The sequence below is a fragment of the Periophthalmus magnuspinnatus genome, chromosome 3 (assembly GCF_009829125.3).
Source record: "Periophthalmus magnuspinnatus isolate fPerMag1 chromosome 3, fPerMag1.2.pri, whole genome shotgun sequence".
Classification (NCBI taxonomy): domain Eukaryota; kingdom Metazoa; phylum Chordata; class Actinopteri; order Gobiiformes; family Gobiidae; genus Periophthalmus; species Periophthalmus magnuspinnatus.
This window is the reverse complement of record NC_047128.1, coordinates 768,080-795,845: the sequence shown is the minus strand read 5'-3', so window position 1 is coordinate 795,845 and position 27,766 is coordinate 768,080. Positions and strand designations below refer to the sequence as shown.

The window sequence follows — 27,766 nt, the reverse complement described above, 5'->3', positions numbered from 1 at the left end:
GTTTTGATTTGTTTTTTCCTTTTCAAAAACAAATACAAAAATAACACTTTCACTATTTCACGAACATAATTAAGACAAAGAAGTGATAGCGGCTAACTTTGATATTTGGAATCCCGACCGTGAGTATCATAGCAACCACACGGCCAATCAGGAGCGAGGATGTTCTCTGGATCTGGAATATTTGGGATCAGCATCAGCCGTAAACAAACTGTGTCTCAATCAGACCCATCTATGTGTTTGTTTTGAGGACTTTCTTTCCAAAAACAGAATAAAAACAAACATTTTCAGGACTGATTTCATGGACTGAACAAACACCTGAATTATCACGACACAAAAAGTATTTACATTTGCTCCTCGAAAGTCTGAATTCTGATCCGATTCTGATTCTGATTTCTTTCTTTTTATTCATCCAGGGAACGTTTTGAGTCACTCGGGTTGGGTCATGTTTAAAATACAATACAAACAGAAAAACTAACAAAACAAAAAGTATAAAAGTATAAGTATATAAGTTAAAACATCCGAGTTAATCATCGACGGCTCGCACTGACGGAATCTCGATATCGATTAAAACTGCGCAGGTGTAATTCAAAGTCTATAAAAGGAAAGAAAAATAAACAAAAGTTATGGATTTATTTGAATCCTGACCAATCGACTCGTGATCTGGAGTAAACACGTAGAACCGACCTTTTATTAGACGCCAATCGGTGGATTTGTTCATGGCCGATATCGATTATGTATGAGAATCCAGAGGAAACCAAATGCCGATACGCTCTGCCGATATTTTTATTTTTGTGATCAAATTTTTATTAAAGTATCAGTCTCAGGTGCAAATGTACAGGTTAGAATCTGATTAACTTTTCCCACTTCTTTTTTCCCCACCTCCCACTCCGATAAAAAAAAAAAAAAAGAAAAAAAAGAAAATAAATTTGTAAATAAAATTAATAGTAATAATAATAATAGTGACAATAAAAAATAAAAATAAACATATAAAAAAATAAAAAATAAACATATAAAAACAATACAATGTAGTAATAATAATAATAGTAGTAGTAAAAATAAAAAGTTAAATAATAAAGATAAAAATAATCCCGTCCAGGTTTAAATTCTTCCGATATTTTTAGATACATAGACTGATTTTTATTATTCTGATATTTATTATTAAGAGCAGCTGTGTGTTCATATAAAACTCCGTGTGCGCAGCAGATCCACCAAACAGAATATCGGCCTATGCTGGAGATTTAAAGCCGATACCTGACACTCTAACAGGTCCAAATATCGGCCGATATCTGGGCGTCATTACAGTAGAATTCACCGTTTTCAGATTTGTATCGATGTCACACTTTAGTCGTAAACGCTCTTCACTTAGACGCCTTCAGTCGACATATTTCAACCTGTATTTGGTCAAAAATGTATTTAAATTAATTATTTTTTGTATAGTATAAATATCGGTTTGACTATTGAACTAATCGGAAAAATAATCAGCGATATTCGATTACAGAAACACCAGCCTGAGTCGCTTAAATTTCCTGATCACACATTTTCTGGAGTCTCTTCCGTGGCCACTGTTCTGTCGTCCTTTGTCCTGCTCCTCTCTTTTGTCTGCACGGCCCAGCGCTCGCTCGCCGCCGCCGCCGCCGCAGCCCGTTCCCTTCTCGCTCGCGCCATCTATCGCCCGTGTGGAACGCCTGACGCTGCAGCAGATGAGGTCACTGTGGTTCTGGAGCGGAGCCAAGAGTCCGGGCCCCGCTGCTCCCGGGACACAGAGGTGACAATGAAACGGCAGCAGGAAACGGGAGGGTATATGGGCCAAAAGCGTCAGCAGAGCGCCCCCCTCAGCCCGCCCCGCCTCAGCGCGCCCCCGCCCCCTCCCCCCCTCCCCTCGCTCACTGCGGGACGGATATTTAGGCCACGGCTCTAACTTTGCCACATATTGAGTTGACCCACCTTCAGGGGACAACTTTGAGCAGACTGCAGATGAAAATGTACAAAAACAGAACAAGTATCGATTATTCAAACATATAACGGAGCAAATATCGGCGTCCAAATATCGGTTTTGTCGATATCCAGGTCAGACGTGTAAAGTGATGTAATAAAACGATCTCAGAATGTTTGCGTTTTTAATCATACAAAAGCTGTTCTGTCGTTACTTGAGAAATAAACAGCAACAAATCGACACATTTTGGAGCCGTTTTCTCTTATTTTTGTGCATTTTTTAAATTTTAATTTAAACAAAACTGACTCCTGAAGCTTTAATCCGCGTTAGAACAACATTAGTGCGGCAAAAACACACCTGGAGTTGTGTTTTGTTTCATTCACATGTTTGAGTCACTTTATTATTAGTCTGTTACATCTACAAAGAACAAAATGCAACGTTCCACCTTGTGATGTCATCATGTGGTGATACAGGAAGTGCTCCACTGTGTTTTTAAACTCCACACACCTTCATTTATAGAATCATTTGGATCATTTCAGTCCTGGAGTTGTCATTAAAAACTTGAAAACTACCACTTGATGACATCACAAGGTGGAAGGTAACACAGTACACGTAGTAAAGTGTTGTACTTAAGCAGAATTTTGCAGTAACTGTACTTTACTTAAGTACATTTCACAGTGGTATTTCTTACTTTTACTTGAGTACTTTTGAGGGCAGTATCTGTACTTTCTACTCCACTACATTTATGAACAGGACTGAAAAGTAAAAGTACTTTTTTATTTGAGGTATTATTTTTACCATCCTGAGTAAAGTTTAAGAGTTTGAGCTTCGGCTTTGAGCAAAACAAAAATAAAAACACAAAATGAACAAAATATGAATCATTTTACATCATTATCTTCAACAAATGTGTGTGAAATACTTTTACTTTTTACTCTTAAAGTACATTTTTAAACAGGTACTGAAATACTTTTACTTAAGTCGATTTTGTCATGTGATATTTTGACTTTTGCTTGAGTAACTTTTTACCTCAGTATGTGTATTTTTTTTTACTTAACAAACCCGAGAACCTCCTCCACCACTTGATGACATCACAAGGTGGAACAGAGCGTTTATTAAAGCTACGACAGTCAGTTTGTGTGATACGGGAGCTTTAAAGTGTAAAAGTGCAGCTACATGTGAACCAATCTATCACTTTGGAGCGACACGTGGAGGCAGGAGGACGTACGGGGCAGAGGAGGTGGAGGAGGTGGAGGAGGTGGAGGAGGTGGAGGAGGTGGAGGGGACAGGGGGGTCTGTGTATTTCCGAGGGGAGCGTCAGGACTGATGAGGAGCACTTCGTCTGTCTGCAGTGGGACCTCGTGTCGAGAAACTGTGTCAAGGACGAGCGCGCGCAGACGAACCCGACGACACCGCGGGAATCAGGGGCATTTAAAGACGCACTACGGGACATTTCACTGCCACCTGCTCGTCTCCATGTGGAATTTACCGGTTTGTCCATGTTCTAATGTCGTTTCCTCCTCAAAAAAACAGACCTGGAGTTGTGTTTTGTTTCATTCGCACACGTTTAAACGCACAAACTCAACCTAAAAACATCTCTAAATGTGTAATGCTAACAACAACTAGCATGCTAACCCACACTTCCTGATTCTTGAACATTAAAACACCTTATAATTTTGCAAACAGTGCACAGTGAAATTATATAATGTATTTTTTTTATGAGAGAAAGGCAAATTTTGCTTAAATCCATGAAGGAAAAATGCGGTACTGGCCCTTTAAGGTCTGATATTGGATGAGATGGAGGTCAGAGGTCAAAGGTCAGAGGTCAGCTGGAGGGACTGACGCTGTTTCTCATCAAAAACACGTGTGCAGAGGTTTTAGAGTCATCCATGCATGTTTGAGTAATCTAGAGATCTCTCCCAGGCCCTATTCAAACCCTCTTTATGTTTAGCTGTGAGATTCTGTACGAGGCTCCGCCCACAGGCCTACATCACCCACGCTCCTACACGACAATCCTCCATAAATATACAAAAACATGACACAAAACAACACACTACAGCTTCACAAACCTGGTGTGATGTGCAGTAGTTTCATTAACGCTGATTGTGATGTGATAGCGCCGTGAAGGGGGCGGGGCTTTGGACTCAGAGCGACAAAAACGAAAGTGAAACTGATAAAACATGTTAATACTTTGATTTGGGCGAATTTAACATTTTCAAAACAATAAAATGAAACATGGATCTAAATATGTGAAGTGTCACAGTTAAAACAACAGAGAAGTAAATACCTCCTCTTTAATACGACATAGAAGTAAATACCTCCTCTTTAATACGACATAGAAGTAAATACCTCCTCTTTAATACGACATAGAAGTAAATACCTCCTCTTTAATACGACATAGAAGTAAATACCTCCTCTTTAATACGACATAGAAGTAAATACCTCCTCTTTAATACGACATAGAAGTAAATACCTCCTCTTTAATACGACATAGAAGTAAATACCTCCTCTTTAATACGACATAGAAGTAAATACCTCCTCTTTAATACGACATAGAAGTAAATACCTCCTCTTTAATACGACATAGAAGTAAATACCTCCTCTTTAATACGACATAGAAGTAAATACCTCCTCTTTAATACGACATAGAAGTAAATACCTCCTCTTTAATACGACATAGAAGTAAATACCTCCTCTTTAATACGACATAGAAGTAAATACCTCCTCTTTAATACGACATAGAAGTAAATACCTCCTCTTTAATACGACATAGAAGTAAATACCTCCTCTTTAATACAACATAGAAGTAAATACCTCCTCTTTAATACGACATAGAAGTAAATACCTCCTCTTTAATACGACATAGAAGTAAATACCTCCTCTTTAATACAACATAGAAGTAAATACCTCCACTTTAATACCCCACAGAGGTAAATACCTCCTCTTTAATACCCCACAGAAGTAAATACCTCCTCTTTAATACCCCACAGAGGTAAATACCTCCTCTTTAATACCCCACAGAAGTAAATACCTCCTCTTTAATACCCCACAGAGGTAAATACCTCCTCTTTAATACCCCACAGAGGTAAATACCTCCTCTTTAATACCCCACAGAAGTAAATACCCCCCGTTTCTCCTCTTATTCTCTGGTTTGTTTACTCTCGTCTGTTTCGTTCATGTTTAATTCACAGAGTGTTATAAATATTTAAAGACTGTGGTCAGAATATATTTTTATTTTAGGATATTTCTTTTTAATCGAATAAAAATGTCATTTGTAAATGTCACTTTGACTCAGTGCCAGAGGAGACCTTTGATAAGGCTCCCCCTCCCCAGACGCTTCATGGCACAAAGACAAACACTGGGCTTTTGGACGAGCAGTTTGAGAGATTCTAGTTTATCTTTAAAACACACATCATCATCATCAGTTATGACTTGGTCGGGCTGAGTCTTTGTTTAATTCATGCGTGTTTGAGTGATCCTGCAGTGCTATCGCCCCCTGCTGGTGTCCTGTGTCACTGATTAAGGTTTTAGGTGTTTACAGTGTAGTTTAAAGGTCCATTATTACAAAAAGTGACTCTTGTGAGTGTTAATCCATGTTCTAATGCTCAAAAACAGACCTGGAGTTGTGTTTTCTTTCATTCGCACGTTTGCTCCAAAGCTCAATATGCTCTGTTCCACCTTGTGATGTCATCAAGTGGTAGTTTTCAAGTGAACAGTTACCTTTTTTTACCTTTAGTTCAACAGAGATTGGCAATTCCAGAGATGAAATGATCCAAATGATTCTATAAATGAAGGTGTGTGGAGTTTAAAAACACAGCGGAGCACTTCCTGTATCACCACATGATGACATCACAAGGTGGAACAGAGTGTTTTCAGTTTGACAGAAGAAGAACTCAGCCTAAATCTGCTTTTGTTTGTGTGTTAAACATGTGAGAATGAAACAAAAACACAACTCCAGGTCTGTGTGTGACGACGAAACGACAGAACAGATAAGAATTATGAAAAATCATGACGGTTGCTATAGCGATTAACAATTTAAAACAAAATATTACATCTTTTGAATTCGAAAAAAGTTCTCCAAATATGGCATTTAACAAGAAGCTGAACTCGATGAATTTGCCAAGGCTGTGTGTCCAAAGCTGCGATGTGAATAACAATGATGGACTGATGCTACGTAGCGATTGAAAGTCAGAATTCCCATCTCGGAATGACATGATCTCCGAGTTTAACATCAGATGCCCGTTCCCATTGTCCAGAATTGTTGGAAAAAACAATGACCAGATTAAATAAAGTCATAAATAATTGGAAAAAAAAAACAGTTCAAATCAGACAAACACCCGTAAATACAGCTAACGTTTAAGAGTGAACTTTAGCTTTTGTTGTTAGCGCCGTTAGCAACATTAGCATAACAGCGGATGATTAGCGCGGGAGCAGGTCACAGAAGCGTCTGGACAGAGGGAGTGACCAAACCCAAAACAAAACGAGTACCATCTACGTTTTAGCTCTGGAAAAACAAACGACATCCGAACACGGGGGCGGCCATCTTGGATTTTCTACGTCAGACTCTGAAATGTCTGAGTAGGAATTCTGAGATCGTGGCGCGTCCCGGACTTGTACACGGAACGAACACGGAAAATCCAACCTCTGAGAACAAGTACGTGTTACCTTAACTAATTACAAAAAAAATATTAAACTAAAATTGTAGCGTCCAGTAGAACATTTAGCTACAGCCATACAAAATGGCCGCCTGATCTGAGACAACAAATTATTTCATTTTTACACAACGCTTTTCCACTTCCAAAACCGGAAGAGGCGTTACCTTCAACAGCCTCGCTCTGGATTGGCTCTTTGGTTGCTATGACACTCGTGGTCGATATTCCAGATTAGCCGCTATAACCGTTAGCCTCGATCCGCTTCATTTGACGCTGTGGGTGACGTCCGCGGGATGGACAGGCACCATATTGTTAAAGAAAAGAAGTTACGACGTTCGGTAGAAGTGAAACGGGAAAAGCCACAAGAAAAGAATACGGTGCCGTCTCACATCTGGCTCGCCGGACGCCATTTTGAATCGCGGGTTTGACTCCTGATTCACTTTGACAGCAGCGGGAGCGATGGAAACGATTGAGCCGTTTGACCAAAAGCCAAACACAGCTGTAGGACGAACCGCCGCCAGAACTTCAACATCGTGAGAGACGTTTGGAACTGTCCCGAGTCGACCTACAGAACGAGAGACGGTCCTGGAATCTGGAAAAGGAATCGGGAAATTAAATCTGGAAATGTAAAGTCTTTATTGGGCTGAAGAATGTGGAATAAATGTGAGTCTGAACTAATGTCCACACAGAGACACGACTAATGTCCACACAGAGACACGACTGATGTCCACACAGAGACACGACTTATGTCCACACAGAGACACAACTAATGTCCACACAGAGACACGACTAATGTCCACACAGAGACACGACTAATGTCCACACAGAGACACAACTAATGTCCACACAGAGACACAACTAATGTCCACACAGAGACACAACTGATGTCCACACAGAAACACAACTAATGTCCACACAGAGACACGACTAATGTCCACACAGAGACACGACTAATGTCCACACAGAGACACGACTAATGTCCACACAGAGACACAACTAATGTCCACACAGAGACACAACTAATGTCCACACAGAGACACAACTGATGTCCACACAGAAACACAACTAATGTCCACACAGAGACACGACTAATGTCCACACAGAGACACAACTAATGTCCACACAGAGACACGACTAATGTCCACACAGAGACACGACTAATGTCCACACAGAGACACGACTAATGTCCACACAGAGACACGACTAATGTCCACACAGAGACACGACTAATGTCCACACAGAGACACAACTAATGTCCAAACACACACACAACTAATGTGTCCACAGTCACAGTGTGGAGTCAGCAGCATTTCACTGAGGAGATTTGGTTTCTCTCTCTCTCACACACACACCCCCACACACACACACACACCCCGTCCCTCTGACATACACACACACACACACACACTGTCTCTCATGCGCGCGCGCGCACGCACACACACACTCTCTTTTTGTCTCTTTCACACACACTCTCTCTCTCTTATCTCTCCTTACCTCTTCCTCTCTCTATCTCTCCTCATCCTTCTCTCTCCCTCTCTCTCTCTTTACCGTTCACATTTCCTCTCTCTCTCTATTCATTTCATCCCCCCTCTTCTCTTCTCTCTCCCTCCTCTTTTTCCAGTCTTTTTCCTGTTTTGTCGTCCCTCAGGACTCAAACGCAGCTGTTCTGAATTTGGTTTTTCGGTGATGAGATTTGGACTGGGACCGCGCCTTTAGCCCCACGACAGAAACAATCAGCACCAACTGGAGCCAGATTCTACGGCTCAAGAGCCACAAACGCAGATAAACGCCAGCTAACACGAGCTAACAGGGCTAAAAGAGCTAACAGAGCTAATAACAGGGCTAAAAGAGCTAACAGGGCTAATAACAGGGCTAATAACAGGGCTAACAGGGCTAATAACAGAGCTAACAGAGCTAATAGGGCTAATAACAGGGCTAATAACAGAGCTAACAGAGCTAACAGAGCTAATAACAGGGCTAATAACAGGGCTAATAACAGGGCTAATAACAGGGCTAACAGAGCTAATAACAGGGCTAATAACAGGGCTAACAGAGCTAACAGAGCTAATAACAGGGCTAATAACAGGGCTAACAGAGCTAATAACAGGGCTAATAACAGGGCTAACAGAGCTAACAGGGCTAATAACAGGGCTAACAGAGCTAACAGAGCTAATAACAGGGCTAATAACAGGGCTAACAGGGCTAATAACAGGGCTAAGAGAGCTAACAGGGCTAATAACAGGGCTAATAACAGGGCTAACAGAGCTAACAGAGCTAATAACAGGGCTAATAACAGGGCTAACAGAGCTAACAGAGCTAATAACAGAGCTAATAACAGGGCTAATAACAGGGCTAACAGAGCTAACAGAGCTAATAACAGGGCTAATAACAGAGCTAACAGAGCTAATAACAGGGCTAACAGAGCTAATAACAGGGCTAATAACAGGGCTAACAGGGCTAATAACAGAGCTAACAGGGCTAATAACAGGGCTAACAGGGCTAACAGAGCTAACCGCTAAACGAAAACCGAGCCCAACTCAGAAAAACTCTTCCCAAAAACTCAAAAATGAAGAAAGTAGAGTCTAAAAACAAAGGACACGGCAAAGACGAAGGAGAAAAGACTAAAACTCAACTCTGAGGAATAATTTAAGACAAAACTAGAGATGCAACAAGTCTAGAGACAATTTTTATATCAGACTGTTTATATAAATGGACAAAGCTAACCTGCTAGCCACCGCGCTACAAACAGGAAGTGATCATGGGCGCGAAGTGGGGCCCAATTCACTTTAAAGTCGTCCCTCAGTATATTGCGACTGTAGACCGTTGTGTCGTGCGTCCTGATTGGCTGTTGGACTGTAGACCGTTGTGTCGTGCGTCCTGATTGGCTGTTGGACTGTAGACCGTTGTGTCGTGCGTCCTGATTGGCTGTTGGACTGTAGACCATTGTGTCGTGCGTCCTGATTGGCTGTTGGACTGTAGACCATTGTGTTCTGTGTCCTGATTGGCTAAGGGCCCCCCGAGACAAACCACTGTATTTCATTTTTATACAGCGCTTTTTCACCTTCAAGACGGGAAGGGGCGTTACCTTCAACAGCCTCGCTCCTGATTGGCTCTTTGGTTGCTATGATACTCGAACTCCGCTCCAGATTAGCCGCTATAACTGCTAGCCTCCCTGAACTTGGGGAAAACAGGTCTGAAACCCGTTTTTATTAGTAATTACATCCGCAAAGTTTCAGCGCTAAAGCTAATTTGCCAGACGCACCTGAACGTCTGGCGGCTCCCATTCGCACATACTGGGTTGTTTGACCTTTGACCCGCTGCAGACGGGGACAGAGTGGTCTGGTTTTGAGCAAAGATGATTTAAATTTGGCAGCGCCGCAAACTGTGAGTCTCTGTGAAACATACAGACTGATTGAACCTAAATGACCCAATATGGAAAAGTCACTCCAGTTTCCCCCAACAACTCAAAACACGAAACATATGGTCCAACCCTCCACTTTAAACGGCCCATATTACACTATTCTCTCGTTTCCTCGTCACACACAGACCTGGAGTTGTGTTTTGTTTCATTCTCACATGTTTAATGCACAAACCTGCAGAATTAGGCTGAGTTCTTCTCTCAAACTATAAAAAAAACACTCTGTTCCACCTTGTGATGTCATCGTGTGGTGATACAGGAAGTGCTCCACTGTGTTTTTAAACTCCACACACCTTCATTTATAGAATCATTTGGATCATTGCAGCAAATCAGGAATTGTCAATCTTCTGCTGAACTAAAGGTAAAAAGAGCTGTTCACTTAAAAACTCCTCTGCTCCCTTTTTCCCTTCCCTCCTTTCTCCTCTTCCCACCTCTTCTCCTCCTCTTGTCTCCTCTCCTGCTCTTGTCTCCTCTCTTTCTCTCCTCTCCTTTCCTCCTCTTGTCTCCTCTCCTCCTCTTGTCTTCTCTCTTCCTCTTGTCTCCTCTCCTCCTCTTGTCTCCTCTCCTCCTCTTGTCTCCTCTCCTCCTCTTGTCTCCTCTCCTCCTCTTGTCTCCTCTCTTCCTCTTGTCTCCTCTCCTCCTCTTGTCTCCTCTCTTCCTCTTGTCTCCTCTCCTCCTCTTGTTCCCTCTCCTCCTCTTGTCTCCTCTCCTCCTCTTGTCTCTTCTCTTTCTCTTGTCTCTTCTCTTCCTCTTGTCTCCTCTCTTCCTCTTGTCTTCTCTCCTCCTCTTGTCTCCTCCTCTCTTGCTCCTTCTTTAGTCTGAGCTGTTCACTTAAAAACTCCTCTGCTCCCTTTTTCCCTTCCCTCCTCTCTCCTCTTCCCACCTCTTCTCCTCCTCTTGTCTCCTCTCCTGCTCTTGTCTCCTCTCTTTCTCTCCTCTCCTTTCCTCCTCTTGTCTCCTCTCCTCCTCTTGTCTTCTCTCTTCCTCTTGTCTCCTCTCCTCCTCTTGTCTCCTCTCCTCCTCTTGTCTCCTCTCTTCCTCTTGTCTCCTCTCCTCCTCTTGTCTCCTCTCTTCCTCTTGTCTCCTCTCCTCCTCTTGTCTCCTCTCCTCCTCTTGTCTCTTCTCTTTCTCTTGCCTCCTCTCTTTCTCTTGCCTCGTCTCTTTCTCTTGTCTCCTCTCTTCCCCTTGCCTCCTCCTCTCTTGCTCCTTCTATTATTCTCTATTCTTCTATATTCTCTTCACTTGTAAACTCCCACTTGATGACATCACAAGGTGGGACGTCACATTTTGATCTTTGTAGATGTTACAGACGAATAATAAAGTGACTCAAACATGTGAATGAAACAAACACAACTCCAGGTCTGTTTTTGATGATAAACGTCGTTCTCGTGGATTAAACCTCTCAGAGTCACTTTTGTGTCATATACGATCTTTAAATTGTGTCATTTTGGCGTTTTCCTGTGAGCTGTGATGAAGAGGACGATGAGGAGTGAGATGAAGAGTGAGATACTTAAGGAGACGCGGCTGCAGACACCTCCTGGTGTGAGTAAATACAGAGCCACAGTCGGAGGAGCTGCTCCACTCACAGATCAGACTGTTACACCCCAGGGTGGAGACAATCAGGAGAACAACAGAGAGGAGGAGGAGGAGGAGGAGGAGGAGGAAAGGAGAGGAAGAGGACAAAGAGCTGGAAGAGAAGGAGGAGGAGGAGGAGGAGGAGGAGGAGGAGGAGGAGGAGGAGGAGGGAAGGAAAAGACGACGAGAAGGAGGAGGAGGAGGAGTAGGAGGAGGGGGAAAGGAGAGGAAGAGGACAAAGAGCTGGAAGAGAAGGAGGAGGAGGAGGAGGGGGGAGGAAAAGAGGACGAGAAGGAGGGAGAGGAGGAGGAGGAGGAGGAGGAGGAGGAGGAGGAGGAGGAGGAGGAAAGGAGAGGAAGAGGACAAGGAGCTGGAAGAGAAGGAGAAGGAGGAGGAGGAGGAGGAGGGGGGAAGGGAAAGAGGACGAGAAGGAGGGAGAGGAGGGGGAGGAGGACCAGGAGGGAAAGGAAGAGAAGGGGGGAAGAGGAGGAGAAGGAGGAGGAAAGGAGAGGAAGAGGACAAAGAGCTGGAAGAGAAGGAGAAGGAGGAGGAGGAGAGGGGGAGGAAAAGAGGACGAGAAGGAGGGGGGGAAGAGGAGGAGGAGGAGGAGGAAAAAAAGGAGGAGGTTTGATTCTTGCCCATTTATTTTGGGACATCTGTTCACGAAGTCAACTGCACATTTATTTACTTTGTTTATAACATGACAGAGGCAGAAGAAGTAGAAGTATCAGTAGTAGTAGTAGTAGTAGTAGTAATAGTAGTAGTAGTAGTAGTAGCTTTCGAGATGTAGACTACGTTCTAACACGGATTAAAGCTACAAGAGTCCGTGTTGTGTCATATTGCACCTTTAAAGTTGCTGTTGTGTGACGGTGAAGCTAACAACACACCTCCTCATTCTCTGACAATAAAACGCATTATAATTATCTTCAAACAGCACGCAGGGACTTGTTTTGACCTGTAGGGCGGCGCACGGGGCCGGCGGGGTCGTTGGTGCGGGGGTCGTGTCGTTCTGTTCGGGCTCACACAAGTTTGTTAAATATTTGGTAGTTTTATTGTTGTAGCACTTTTGTTGTTGTGCTTCTGTTTGTGATTCTGCGGCTCAGAGTTTCTCCTCTTTCCAAACCAGACGGAGATGGTGCTAATAAAGACGCCGCTCGTTAGCCTCGGGATAATTATCGTGGAAAAAAAAAACCCCAAAAAAACTCAAAATAAACTGCCTTTGTCAATAAGACGACTGGAGTGGTTTGTGTGTTTTTTTGGGGTTTTTTTATTGCTATGAAACGGTTTCTGATTGGCCGAGGTTGGAGCCAATGACACGAACAGATGAAGCAGGGTCTGGACCAGGAGTCGGTGAACTTTGACCCCCAAAAAGAGCCGTTTGGACCCGGTTTGCACGGAAAAGAAAACACTGGGAGCCACTTTTTTGCATCTAAAATGAAAATAACAGTGTGTATATAGTTGTTTTTACCTTTACTCTTTGTTTAAACAGCTATAGTGTTTTAAAAATCTCTGCATAAATGTTTCTTTTCTTTGTTTATTGTGATTCTGCGTCTGTCTGAAGTTTCATGTTTCAGGACTGAAGCTGTGTCTGTGAGGCCTGAGGTTTGTTTTTCACATAGTTCATGGTGGAGAAAAGCTGCTCACAGACGAACATGGATCTGAACATCTACACGACTCCAGACGCACATTTATTCACGTTTATGTCGCTGTCGAAGGTGGAAAGTCTCGATTAATGCGCGACGTTTTGGCGAACACCGGCTTCTGCGAGTGTGATCATTTTATTTTAATATTTCAAGCTCACAATAATCTTCCAATTTAGAACTACAATTTAAAAAAAAAGCACTAACACAAATTAAACACACTTCAATTAAACACTTATAATTTATTTTCCCAAACAACACAGAGTTAAATGTAGCTAATCGAGGCTAGCAGTTATAGCGGCTAACTTCCATATTTGGAATTCCAACCGTGAGTATCATAGCAACCAAAGAGCCAATCAGGACCAAGGCTGTTAAAGGTAACGCCCCTTCTCTTAGCAACGCTGTCAATCAAACCTGTTGCTAACGCTAACAGGAGCGACCTCGGGGAAAGAAGGACCTGATTTGTCTGTTATTAATGTTCAGATCTTGATTTACAGACACAATAGTGAAATAAAAACCCCAGGATCATGTAGAGGGTTAATACGAACATTTAAGACCAGAATGAGTCTGAAGCAGACAGAGACAGAGAGGACAGTTAAAAAAAACTAACTGAAAAAAAAAAAAAACAAAAAAAAGAACTCAAAATAACCAAAAAAAAAAACAACAAACAAACCTCAAAATAACAAAAAAACCCTCAAAAGAACTGAAAAAAACTTCAAAAAAACAAAACAAAAAAACCCTCAAAATGACCTAAAAAAACAAACAAACTTCAAAATAACAAATAAATAAATAAACTCAAAATAACAAAAAAAAAAAAACACGCACACAAAAAAAACCTCAAAAGAACTGAAAAAATAAATAAATAAAGTAAAAATAACTTAAAAAACAAACAAAACAAAACTCAAAATAACAAAAAATAATAAACTCAAAATAACTTAAAAAAAAGACAGACAGTGGAGTGGACCAGTTCTGAGGGTTTTAGAACATCTATGAGATAAAACGTCTGATTTGTCTGTTATTAATGTTCATATCTTGATTTACAGACACAATAGTGAAATAAAAACCCCAGGATCATGTACAAAGTGAACTGGAGCCCGAGTCGATGGAGCAGGAAGTGCGCCCATGACCACTTCCTGTTTAAACGCGGCAGTTAGCAGGTTAGCCATGTCCATTTATATAAACAGTCGATGATCTGGAGAGTAGGAGGAGATAAGTAAAAGTTGCTCTGAGGCTGATGCACTTTAATCTTGTTCCGACGTGTGCCCGGTCAGTGTTCCTCGTGTTCCTCGTGTTCCTCGTGTTCCTCGTTTCGCACACCGTTATAACCGTCTTCTGTGGGAACGTAACCTTTGGTCCGGGGCAGATCCGTGGGTGTGTGTGGTTTGAAGTGACCACATTACAAAAGATCATACGGCGAGCAGGAGGACAAACGGCGCTCTGTGTGGTCATGTGGTAAAGTGGGCCACATCAGAACACAGCTGTGAGCTTTGGGGAAGGACGCACTTTTACATCGACTCTTAAAGGGACGGGCTTTTTGAACCGCGCTCAAACTAAACTGTGAGGTTTTTAACGCTGTCCCAGAGCGGTCTTCAAATGTTCATATTAACCCTCTACATGATCCTGGGGTTTTTATTTCACTATTGTGTCTGTAAATCAAGATATGAACATTAATAACAGACAAATCACATGTTTTATCTCATAGACTAAAACCCTCAGAACCACTGCACTCCACCACTGTCTGTCATTTTTGAGTTTATTTTTTATTTTATTGTTTTGTTTTGTTTTTGTTTTGTTTTTTTTTTATTTAATTTTATTATTATTGTTATAATTTTTTTTTGTTATTTTGAGGGATATTTTTTTGTTCATTTTGAGTTCTTTTATTTGTTTTTTGTTATTTTGAGGAGTTTTTCAGCTTTTTTGAGGTTTTTATTTATTTATTTTTTGGTTATTTAGAGTTTTGTTTTTTTTTAGTTATTTTGAGTTTTTTTTGTTTTTTATTTTTTTTTATTTTGAGGTTGTTTTTTTTTAAAACTGTCCCCTCTCTGTGTCTCTGCTGCTTCAGACTCATTCTGGTCTTAAATGTTCGTATTAACCCTCTACATGATCCTGGGGTTCTTTTTTTTCTTTCTTTTTTTTTATTTTCTTTTGAGTTTATTTTATTTTATTATTATTTTTTTTTTCAGTTATTTTTTTTATTTATTTTTTTTATTGTATGTATTTTATTTTTTTTTGTTTGTTTATTTATTTTGTTATTTAGATTTTATTTTAGTTTTTAGTTTTTTAAGTTAATTTTTTATTTTTTTGTGTCCTCTCTCTGTCTCTGCTGCTTCAGACTCATTTTGGTCTTAAATGTTCGTATTAACCCTCTACATGATCCTGGGGTTTTTATTTCACTTTTGTGTCTGTAAATCAAGATCTGAACATTAAAAACAGACAAATCAGGTCCTTCTTTCCCCGAGGTCGCTCCTGTTACCGTTAGCAACAGGTTTGATTGACAGCGTTGCTAAGCGCCCGCTCCCTGATAAACCAGTGGTGTGGTATTTATTTCCTGTCAACCTGGAAGTAATCTCAGTGCTCTGATTGCCCGCACCAGAGTTTTATTGTCTGTTTTAGTTGTTAATGCGGCAAAAAATTAAAAGGTGAGGATATTTAACGATGTGCTAAAGAGTTTGAACGAGCTAATGAGAGAGACAGATGTGAATAACAACTTAGCACTGGAAGTTTGAAAATCAGGCTCCAGTTTTAATACAGACCTACATCTACAACACGACAGCTACTGTAACTACACAACTGTAACTACACGACTGTTACTACACGACTGTAACTACACGACTGTTACTGTAACTACACGACTGTAACTACACGACTGTTACTGTAACTACACGACTGTTACTACACAACTGTTACTACACGACTGTAACTACACAACTGTTACTACACGACTGTTACTACACGACTGTTACTACACAACTGTTACTACACGACTGTTACTACACAACTGTTACTACACGACTGTAACTACACGACTGTTACTGTAACTACACGACTGTTACTACACAACTGTTACTACACGACTGTAACTACACGACTGTTACTACACGACTGTAACTACACGACTGTAACTACACGACTGTTACTGTAACTACACGACTGTTACTACACAACTGTTACTACACGACTGTAACTACACGACTGTAACTACACGACTGTTACTGTAACTACACGACTGTTACTACACAACTGTTACTACACGACTGTAACTACACGACTGTTACTGTAACTACACGACTGTTACTACACAACTGTTACTACACGACTGTAACTACACAACTGTTACTACACGACTGTTACTACACGACTGTTACTACACAACTGTTACTACACGACTGTAACTACACGACTGTTACTACACAACTGTTACTACACGACTGTTACTACACAACTGTTACTACACGACTGTTACTACACGACTGTTACTACACGACTGTAACTACACGACTGTTACTGCTTTTTGAGAAAGTGTGTAATAATTTCTTTCCTATTCACCTATTACCAATAATCAGGTTTAACAGACCTACTACTACTACTACTACTACTACTACTACTACTACTACTGTGTACTCACTTCTGCCCCCTGCAGGTGACCTCTACAGGTGCAGTAATCACACAGGCCTATTACAGAATTACAGAGTTTCAGTGTAATCCATCAGCATTCTCTGGTCCAGTTCTGGTCCTATTCTGGTCCAGTCCTAGTCCAGTCCCGCTCCAGTCCTGCTCCAGTCCTGGTCTAGTCCCGCTCCAGTCCCGCTCCAGTCCCGCTCCAGTCCCTGTCCTGGTCCAGTCCCGGTCCAGTCCTGCTCCAGTCCCGCTCCAGTCCCTGTCCTGGTCCAGTCCCGCTCCAGTCCCTGTCCTGGTCCAGTCCCGCTCCAGTTCTGGTCCAGTCCCGCTCCAGTCCCTGTCCTGGTCCAGTCCCGCTCCAGTCCCTGTCCTGGTCCAGTCCCGCTCCAGTTCTGGTCCAGTCCCGCTCCAGTCCCGCTCCAGTCCCAGTCCCGCTCCAGTCCCGCTCCAGTCCTGGTCCAGTCCCGCTCCAGTCCTGGTCCAGTCCCGCTCCAGTTCTGGTCCAGTCCCGGTCCAGTCCCGCTCCAGTCCCGCTCCAGTCCTGGTCCAGTCCCGCTCCAGTCCTGGTCCAGTCCCGCTCCAGTCCTGGTCCAGTCCTGGTCCAGTCCCGCTCCAGTCCTGGTCCAGTCCCGCTCCAGTCCCGCTCCAGTCCCAGTCCCGCTCCAGTCCCGCTCCAGTCCTGGTCCAGTCCCGCTCCAGTCCTGGTCCAGTCCCGCTCCAGTCCTGGTCCAGTCCCGGTCCAGTCCTGGTCCAGTCCTGGTCCAGTCCTGATCGCTCCCACATGTCTCTGGGTGAACAGTTCTGTGGCACAAATTGTTTCCACACATGAGGCTTTAGTGGTTTAGAGCTGAGTCATGGAGTTTCACACAGACAGAGGCCGAGGGGGCGGGGCCTCGCACTAACGCCATCATTACTCATCACTGAACAGGAAATGGAGACACCCCCCCCCTCACATGTTAAAGCTCCTGTACCACACAAAATGTACTCTGAGGTTTAATCCACGTTAGAACGACGTTTATCATCACAAACAGACCTGGAGTTGTGTTTTGTTTCATTCACATGTTTGAGTCACTTTATTATTAAACTTTTACATCTACAAAGATCAAAATGTGACGTTCCACCTTGTGATGTCATCAAGTGGGAGTTTTTAAGTGAACAGGTCAGACTAAAGAGGAAGAAAGAGCGGAGGAGACAAGAGAAGGAGAGGAGGAGAGGAAACAAGAGGAGAAGAAGAGAGGAGATAAGAGGAGAGGAGACGACATGAGGAGAGGAGACCAAAGGAGAAGAGGAGACAAGAGAAGGAGAGGAGAGGAGACAAGAGGAGAAGAGGAGGAGAGGAGACAAGAGAAGGAGAGGAGACAAGAGAAGGAGAGGAGACGACATGAGGAGAGGAGACAAGAGAAGGAGAGGAGAGAAGAGGAGACAAGAGGAGAAGAGGAGAGGAAACAACAGGAGAAGAGGAGGAAAGAAGACAAGAGAAGGAGAGGAGACAAGAGAAGAAGAGGAGAGGAGATAAGAGGAGGAGAGGAGACGACATGAGGAGAGGAGACCAAAGGAGAAGAGGAGACAAGAGAAGAGGAGGAAAGGAGACGAGAGGAGGAAAGGAGACGAGAGGAGGAAAGGAAACAAGAGAAGGAGAGGAGACAAGAGGAGAGGGGGAGAGGAGGAAAGAAGAAGAGGGGGAAAGGAGGAGAGGAGACAAGAGAAGGAGAAGAAAAGAGGAGGAGAGGAGAGGAGGAGAGGAGAGGAGGAGAGAAGGAAAGGAGAAGAGGAAGAGAGGAGACGAGAGGAGGATAGGAGAGGGGGAGAGGGGGGAAGAGGAGACAAAAGGAGGAGAGGGGAAAATGGAGTAGAGGAGTTTTCATGTTAACTCCTCCTTTTACCTTTAGTTCAGTAGAAAATTGGCAACTCCAGGAGCAGAAATGATCCAGATGATTCTATAAACTCTGGTGTGTGGAGTTTAAAAACACAGAGGGTCAAATCTGTTTGTCTGAACATTATTTGTTACTTACTTTTACGGTAGATCGACAAAATGGCGTCTTGAAAATAGTCGATTAAAGATTAAACCTTTGTAAAGTCTCACAGTTTTAAATTTCAAACTCCACGTTCAAAACTAAACCTTTTTTTTTCAAATTGCGGATTGTCCCGTGGCTCTTTGAACGCCGCACTCATCACACGATTAAAAGCCCGCACTCAAAGGCTCTACACTTCGTTGGCCGTGTTTCAGCGGCCCACGGCCCGCGTCCGCTCGATATCTGGACACACGGCTGCTTCATAATTCATGGAGCCTGACACGGCCGGTCCGGTGTTTGGTCAGCGTTTATGGCCCTCACGGAGCGCAGGGACACTAATGGGAGAGCGAGTCGATACTACGCCGCTGCTGCGAACAATCAGCAGATGGAAAAGCATTTAGAGGCATGAATGAAGCCTCCAAGTGGGACTGAAACGGGGCAGAAAGAACAGACACTCAAAGTTTGAACGTCTACTCAAAGTCTGAAACATCTACTCAAAGTCTAAAGATCTAATCAAAGTCTGAAACATCTACTCAAAGTCTGAACGTTTTCTCAAAGTCTGAAACATCTACTCAAAGTCTGAAACATTTACTCAAAGTCTGAAACATCTACTAAAACTGTGAAACATCTACTCAAACTTGGAACATCTACTCAAAGTCTAAACATCTAATCAAAGTTTGAAACATCTACTCAAACTTGGAACATCTACTCAAAGTCTGAACGTTTTCTCAAAATCTGAAACGTCTACTCAAAGTTTGAAACATCTACTCAAAGTCTGAAACATCTACTCAAAGTCTGAAACATCTACTCAAAGTCTAAACATCTAATCAAAGTCTAAACGTCTACTCAAAGTTCGAAACATCTACTCAAAGTTCGAAACATCTACTCAAAGTTTGAAACATCTACTCAAAGTCTGAAACATCTACTCAAAGTCTGAAACATCTATTAAAACTGTGAAACATCTACTCAAAGTCTAAACATCTAATCAAAGTTTGAAACATCTACTCAAACTCGGAACATCTACTCAAAGTCTGAACGTTTTCTGAAATGTCTACTCAAAGTCAGAAACATCTACTCAAAGTCTAAAACATTTACTCAAAGTCAGAACGTCTACTCAAAGTCTGAAACATCTACTAAAACTGTGAAACATCTACTCATAGTCTGAAAGTCTACTAAACATCTGAAACATCTAACATTTTCTCAAAGTCTGAAACATCTACGCTACCAGTCAAAAGTTTGGACACGTTAAATATTTCTTAAACATGTGGCCAGCACTCACGCTTCACAGTGAGAAGGTTCCAGGTTCGATCCCCAGGCCTTTCTGTGTGGAGTTTACATGTTCTCTCTGTGTCTGTGTGGAGTTTACATGTTCTCTCTGTGTCTGGGTGGAGTTTACATGTTCTCTCTGTGTCTGTGTGGAGTTTGCATGTTCTCCCTGTGTCTGTGTGGAGTTTGCATGTTCCCTCTGTGTCTGTGTGGAGTTTGCGTGTTCTCTCTGTGTCTGTGTGGAGTTTGCATGTTCTCTCTGTGTCTGTGTGGAGTTTGCATGTTCTCTCTGTGTCTGTGTGGAGTTTGCGTGTTCTCTCTGTGTCTGTGTGGAGTTTGCATGTTCTCTCTGTGTCTGTGTGGAGTTTGCGTGTTCTCTCTGTGTCTGTGTGGAGTTTGCATGTTCTCTCTGTGTCTGGGTGGAGTTTACATGTTCTCTCTGTGTCTGTGTGGAGTTTGCATGTTCTCTCTGTGTCTGTGTGGAGTTTGCGTGTTCTCTCTGTGTCTGTATGGAGTTTGCATGTTCTCTCTGTGTCTGGGTGAGTTTCCTCCATCATCACTCTCAAATCCTCAGCTAAGACCAGAGACACGCCCACTGCTCCTGACAGTGTGTCCTGGTGGAGGGACGGGTCAAATGCAGAGGACAAATTTCCCTACGGGAACAATAAAAAGTACCTCAACCTTAACTTTACCCCATGAGCGCAGCAGTGTGTCTGGATCCATTAGTAGCCTTTATGCTAGCTGGTGCGCCCGGTGTAATTCAGCTGCTTCTAGTTTGTAGCTGACGTCTTTCTTCTTCTGGATAAAGACGTCGTTACATCACTGGAGTCTCTGATTGACTTGAGCGTCCAGAGCGGCACAAATCTGGCGTGGACACGGTGCGTCCTGAGCGTCATGGTGCGTTCACCCGTCTGATGACCACGGCGCGCACGTCTGATGTCGCTCTGGTCCATGGGACGCTCAGAGAGTTTGTGCGTTTGCTCAGACTCATGAAAAATTAGAGGGAACATTGGTCCAGACTGAAATTATTTGTAAATGTAGAGGAGGGAGAGTGTGTATGGTACAGAAGAGTGTAGTTATTACATTTGTGGTTATTTTCCTTTTATTATTTTATTTATTTTATTTTATTTTTCTGGTTATTTTCCTTTTATTATTTTACTATTTTTATTTTATTTTTCTGGTTATTTTCCCTTTATTATTTTACTATTTTTATTTAATTTTTCTGGTTATTTTCCTTTATTATTTTACTATTTTTATTTAATTTTTCTGGTTATTTTCCCTTTATTATTTTACTATTTTTATTTTATTTTTCTTGTTATTTTAGTTTATTATTTTATTAATTTTATTTTTCTGATTATTTTCCTTTTATTATTTTATAATTTAAATTTTATTTTTCTGCTTATTTTCCTTTATTATTTTATTATTATTATTTTATTTTTCTGGTAAATTCCCTTTATTATTGTATTATTTTTATTCTAGTTCTGTGGTTATTTTTTATTTATTATTTTATGATGTTTATTTAATTTTTGTGGTTATTTTCCTTGAGAGCAAACAGACAAAATAAATCTGAACGTCCTCAGATCTTTGCGTTTCCATGTTAATAACGGCTCGGCTAAATACTGCACATTAATCCACAAACCCTGCCCGTGCTGTGCGTTTGCGAGGGCGACGGCGGCGGCGGCAGAACCACTTCCTGTATTGGATTTGACAGCGCGATGCGGAGGAGCCTGAGTGTGGAGCCATTAGGAGCATAATGAGTTTTGTGAGAGTGTGATATCTGATACAAGAACACGGCGTACTGCACCGGAGCGGCCTCGTTTCACTTTTAACGCTGTGGAAGTTTGTGGTTTCCTGCCGTTTAGGAGCGAGCGTTTCAGAAGAGTAACTGTTGACAAATTTATGGCGTGTTCAAAAAGGTTAGACGGTTATGGTTCGTCTTTAGACCGCTGAGTATTTACCGCAAACTCAGTAAAGAAGTGACTGAGAGAGAGCGACGTCACTACAGCTTCAGCTCCAAATACGGCGGCGTATTTGGAGACGACCGCGAGTATCGTAGCAACCAAAGAGCCAATCAGGAGCGAGGCTGTTGGAGGTAACGCCCCTTTTCCACGTTCATGTCTTCATTTACCGACGCAAAAGTGAAATAAAAACGGCAGGATCACGCAGAGCGGGTTAATACACAGAAAGTGAATGGAGCAGGAAGTGCACGCGTGATCACTTCCTGTTTGGAGCGCGGCGGCGGCTAGCAGGTTAGCAATGTACGATATTTTAGGTTGAGGGGAAAACTGGGGAACCGACAGACACATCTTGGAACGAGTCTTCGAGAGAGTTGAGCACTAACCGACATTTTTTAATATATTTTTAAAAATATATATATTTTTTTCTGTTTTAATGTTAATTTTATGACGATTATTTGCGATTATTTATGTTTTGATTTGTGTGATTCTTGTACCAATTGTGCTGTACAAATAAACTTTTTTTTATTTTTTATTCTTAAATATATTATGTCATTATAAAGTCCAAAAGCATCGGTAAAACAGGACAGGGGCCGGTGCGCGGGGGCCGGTGCGCGGGGGCCGGTGCGCGGGGGCCGGTGCGCGGGGGCCGGTGCGCGGGGGCCGGTGCGCGGGGGCCGGGGTCTGTATAAATAAACCTTGGACGTAGCAGCGGTGTAAAGGTGTCGCCGGGTAAAAAGCCTCATTCATGAACACAGAAAAAAGCCGTTTCCTGATTGGACGACGGGAGGTGAACCGCGCTGACCGAGCCTCCGCTGGGACCAATCAAAAACAAAAACAAGAGAACGTGAAAATACAAACCCAGCCAGCAGCGTGTTTGTTTAGCTGACGCACCAGAGACACGGGAAGTCAAACACATTATTATTATTATTATTATAAAACATCAGGTCGGGATTGCAGCTTGATACAGGAGCTGAAAAATATTGAACTTTCAGACAAGTCCTGACGATACTTTGATTCGCTAATTGACCGTTTTGATTGGGTTATTGATCCTTAACGTCACGCTGGGGGTGCTCTACATGCATGTCTAGCGTCGGAATGTTCATCGGTTAAACCTCGGTGACACAGCGCGAAACATCAGCATCGTTTTTCCTGCGTTTTCAGATCATTTTAAAGCTTTTTGGACGATCACAAACTGTATTTAAAGGCTAATCGAACGTGAATGAATCCGGTCGTATTTGTGCAGCTGCTCGTTAGACAAAGAGCTGAACGATTCCAGAAAAAAAATATTGGATTTTCAGACAAACAGCACGCGATCAGTTTTATAATTTTAGTTTTAATAGAAGGATTCTGTTCAAAGATGATATTTGAAACACGTCCGAGCGCTTTTGAGACGAGATGAAACTGCTAAACTAATAAAACCAACAGGAGCAGGTTTGTTTGGGGAGTTGGTTTTAAGTTTCAGTTGTCGACTCTTGGCTCAGAGCTGCAGTAATAGTGATTTCCAAAGTGTGGTCTGGGGTCTCCTGGGGGTCGTCAACAGAAATCCAAAATCAGGACTGAGCCTAAAGCCGTTTGTGTGTTTAATGTGGAAGTCTAAAGAAAAGCTCATTACAGCAAGGACCAACTCACGTTCTAAAAATAACCCGCAATAAATTAAATCCGTGAAGTATCATCTTTATTTTTACATTATTCTCTCTGTTTTTGTCTGTAAAACCCCTCACCACACAGTTTATACACTTTTCTCACACAGGCGTTAACATTTCCTCACATTTCTCTCTCGTTTAAACTCTCTCAAAGTTCAAACCTTCGTAGCGAGCGCGTTTCCTCTGGGAGCGAGCGCGTTTCCTGCAGGAGCGAGCGCGTTTCCTCTGGGAGCGAGCGCGTTTCCTCCGGGAGCGAGCGCGTTTCCTCTGGGAGCGAGCGCGTTTCCTGTGGGAGCGAGCGCATTTCCTCTGGGAGCGAGCGCGTTTCCTCTGGGAGCGAGCGCGTTTCCTGTGGGAGCGAGCGCATTTCCTCTGGGAGCGAGCGCGTTTCCTCTGGGAGCGAGCGCGTTTCCTGTGGGAGCGAGCGCGTTTCCTGATGGAGCGAGCGCGTTTCCTCTGGGAGCGAGCGCGTTTCCTGCGGGGGGTTAGAGGTCGTTCTCTGTTGTTCGTGCTCTGGTGTAAACGTGTGTATTTAGGAGAGTTTCAGACGAGTGGACGGGGACATGGAGGGACAATGAATCATCTTTGACACAAGTGGGTCAGCTACGAAAAAAGGAGAAAAAGAGGAAGAAAAAGAGGAGGAGGAGGAGGAGGAGGAGGTGGAGGTGGGGTTTACTGCTAAAATTATGCCAGTGGTAAATTTAATATTTTCTTTAAACTTCCATGTTGATATTTATAGAAAGTAGTTGCAAAATAGGAAAGAATGAACAAGAATAAACACGTTTCACTGTCAACTTTTTGTATGTTTGTCTCATGTTCTAACTCTGTTCTTCATCAAAATCACGTGTGCAGAGGTTTTAGAGTCATCCATGCATGTTTGAGTAATCTAGAGATCTCTCCCAGGCCCTATTCAAACCCTCCTTATGTTTAGCTGAATAAATATACAAAATATACAAAAACATGACACAAAACAACACACTACAGCTTCACAAACCTGGTGTGATGTGCAGTAGTTTCAACATAGAAGTAAATACCTCCTCTTTAATACAACATAGAAGTAAATACCTCCTCTTTAATGCCCCATAGAAGTAAATACCTCCTCTTTAATACAACATAGAAGTAAATACCTCCTCTTTAATACAACAGAGAAGTAAATACCTCCTCTTTAATGCCCCATAGAAGTAAATACCTCCTCTTTAATATGCCACAGAAGTAAATACCTCCTCTTTAATACAACAGAGAAGTAAATACCTCCTCTTTAATGCCCCATAGAAGTAAATACCTCCTCTTTAATACAACACAGAAGTAAATACCTCCTCTTTAATACCACATAGAAGTAGCTCCTCTTTAATGAACAGATAAAACCTTTAAGGGCCAATATTGTGGTAAAAAAAGCCTTTTTCAGTTTGATTTATTTTGTTGAGCTCAAACAGCAGCAGACGCCTCGCGGCTTCAGAGAAATGTTGATTTAAGAAACACAAAGTCAGAAAATCAAACAGTAGAACAGTTTAACTTTGAACAACGCTCCGATCAATAACTCATCTGGAGCCGAAAAAACATGAGCCACGTGAAACTCCACTGTGTTTTTAAAGTCCAGACACCTACACTGACTCCAAAGACGGGGTATTTATCTCTATGTGGTATTAAAGAGGAGGCATTAAAGAGGAGGTATTTACTTCTATGTCATATTAAAGAGGAGGTATTTACTTCTATGTCATATTAAAGAGGAGGTATTTACTTAAAGAGGAGGTATTTACTTCTATGTCGTATTAAAGAGGAGGTATTTACTTCTATGTTGTATTAAAGAGGAGGTATTTACTTCTATGTCATATTAAAGAGGAGGTATTTACTTAAAGAGGAGGTATTTACTTCTATGTCGTATTAAAGAGGAGGTATTTACTTCTATGTTGTATTAAAGAGGAGGTATTTACTTCTATGTCATATTAAAGAGGAGGTATTTACTTCTATGTCATATTAAACAGGAGGTATTTACTTAAAGAGGAGGTATTTACTTCTATGTCGTATTAAAGAGGAGGTATTTACTTCTATGTCGTATTAAAGAGGAGGTATTTACTTAAAGAGGAGGTATTTACTTCTATGTCGTATTAAAGAGGAGGTATTTACTTCTATGTCGTATTAAAGAGGAGGTATTTACTTCTATGTCGTATTAAAGAGGAGGTATTTACTTCTATGTCGTATTAAAGAGGAGGTATTTACTTCTATGTCGTATTAAAGAGGAGGTATTTACTTCTATGTCGTATTAAAGAGGAGGTATTTACTTCTATGTCGTATTAAAGAGGAGGTATTTACTTCTATGTCGTATTAAAGAGGAGGTATTTACTTTTATGGGATAATCATTTTAATATTTAAGTTTGAAAATTAAACCAGGACGAGCAGCTGATTCAGAGACAGACCTGAACAGCGACAGTTCTAGCGCCCTCTAGGTCTGGGACTGAAACATGTCACGATTATCATATCCAAAATAATTAACGATTAACGATTATATCACGATAAAAACGTCTATATAATTGGACTTTGTTATCAGTGAAAACAACTAAGATTTAGCGGATAAATTTGGGGGCTCAAAGTAAAAAAGCCTCACATTTCTGGGCCCCCTAAGACCCTGGGGCCCCGGACAACAGACCCCTCTGTCCCCCCCACTGTCCCCTGTGGATAAGTGGTTTTTTGTTTTTTTTTTGGTTTTTTCTGCACATTCTGGTGATATAACGGTGATTATCTTTGCTGTCGATTATCACAATTATATAAAATGTGACACAAACGATTATTGTCAATCCTTTTTATCGTGGAATTATTGCTTCTCTAGCGCCCTCTGCTGTCAATCTGAATGAACAAATCTAAAATCGTCCAAATAAAATCAAAATAAAGGCGATTTCTTTGCTGTAAATGTGACGTCGGACATTTTCAACACGATCCCAGTTCATCAAGTCGCACTAAAGTGAACGAAGTATTCACTAAACTTTAAGATTATTAAACCCAGAAACGTCTCAAATCAAAGCAACATGTCAGAGATTAAATCAGCGCCGCTCAAACCAGGATCTGAAGAAACGAAGTTCAGAGCGTTTGAGTTTGAGTTTGTGTTAAGAAAAGTCCAAACTCCACTCAGGGAATTATAAAGTAAATAAAGTAAATCAAGTAAACAGCAGCGTTTATCTGAGAATCTGAGGAATCAGGAAAGAACAAGATAAAAATACACACAGTACGACTGAAAAAAGTACTACTATATTTGTAAAAACACACAGAGTATGACTAAAAAAAACACGACTGCATTTATTAAAAAAAACACCAAGTAAGACTAAAAAAGTACTACTATATTTGTCAATAAAATATGCAAAAGTACGACTATAAAAAGTACTACTACATCTTTAAAGACACCGACCACCCCTTTAAAGACACTGACCGCCCCTTTAAAGACACTGACCGCCCCTTTAAAGACACTGATCGCCCCTTTAAAGACAGTGACCGCCCCTTTAAAGACACTGATCGCCCCTTTAAAGACAGTGACCGCCCCTTTAAAGACACTGATCGCCCCTTTAAAGACAGTGACCGCCCCTTTAAAGACAGTGACCGCCCCTTTAAAGACACTGGCCGCCCCTTTAAAGACACTGAGGTTCAGATCTGAGCCAGAGAAAATAAATTATTTGTTTGTTTCGACCTAAACCTAAACAAGGAAAACAACAGTGCTAGCCAGTATGCTAATAGCCAGTATGCTAATAGCCAGTATGCTAATAGGTGCACGAGCTCTAGGGGATTATGGGCCTGAATGAGTCCGTTAAATATGACTCAGGCACAGTTCACTCTTAGTGCAGCTCGTTAGACCGAGTAAACAAACGGTAAACAAACAGTTGTGTTAGCTTCAGTGTCGTTAGCGCCTCCTTCAGACAGATATAAGTCAGTGTCCAGCAGGAATCTGACCAGAACTGAAGAAGAGACTTGAACGAGCAGAGAAACGACTTCACTCTAAAACCTTTTGTCCAGTTACACAGTTGAATTCTGAACAGAAGAACTGAAACGACGACGAGCTGCTCACAGAAAA

At 42.0% G+C, this 27,766-nt stretch overlaps 1 protein-coding gene across 1 annotated transcript in view; it reads right to left on the bottom strand.

The window, feature by feature from the left end:
* Positions 1 to 27,766, bottom strand: part of efl1 (elongation factor like GTPase 1) — a 189,007-nt gene that overhangs the window by 98,220 nt on the left and 63,021 nt on the right. The gene's annotated exons all lie outside the window — the stretch shown is intronic.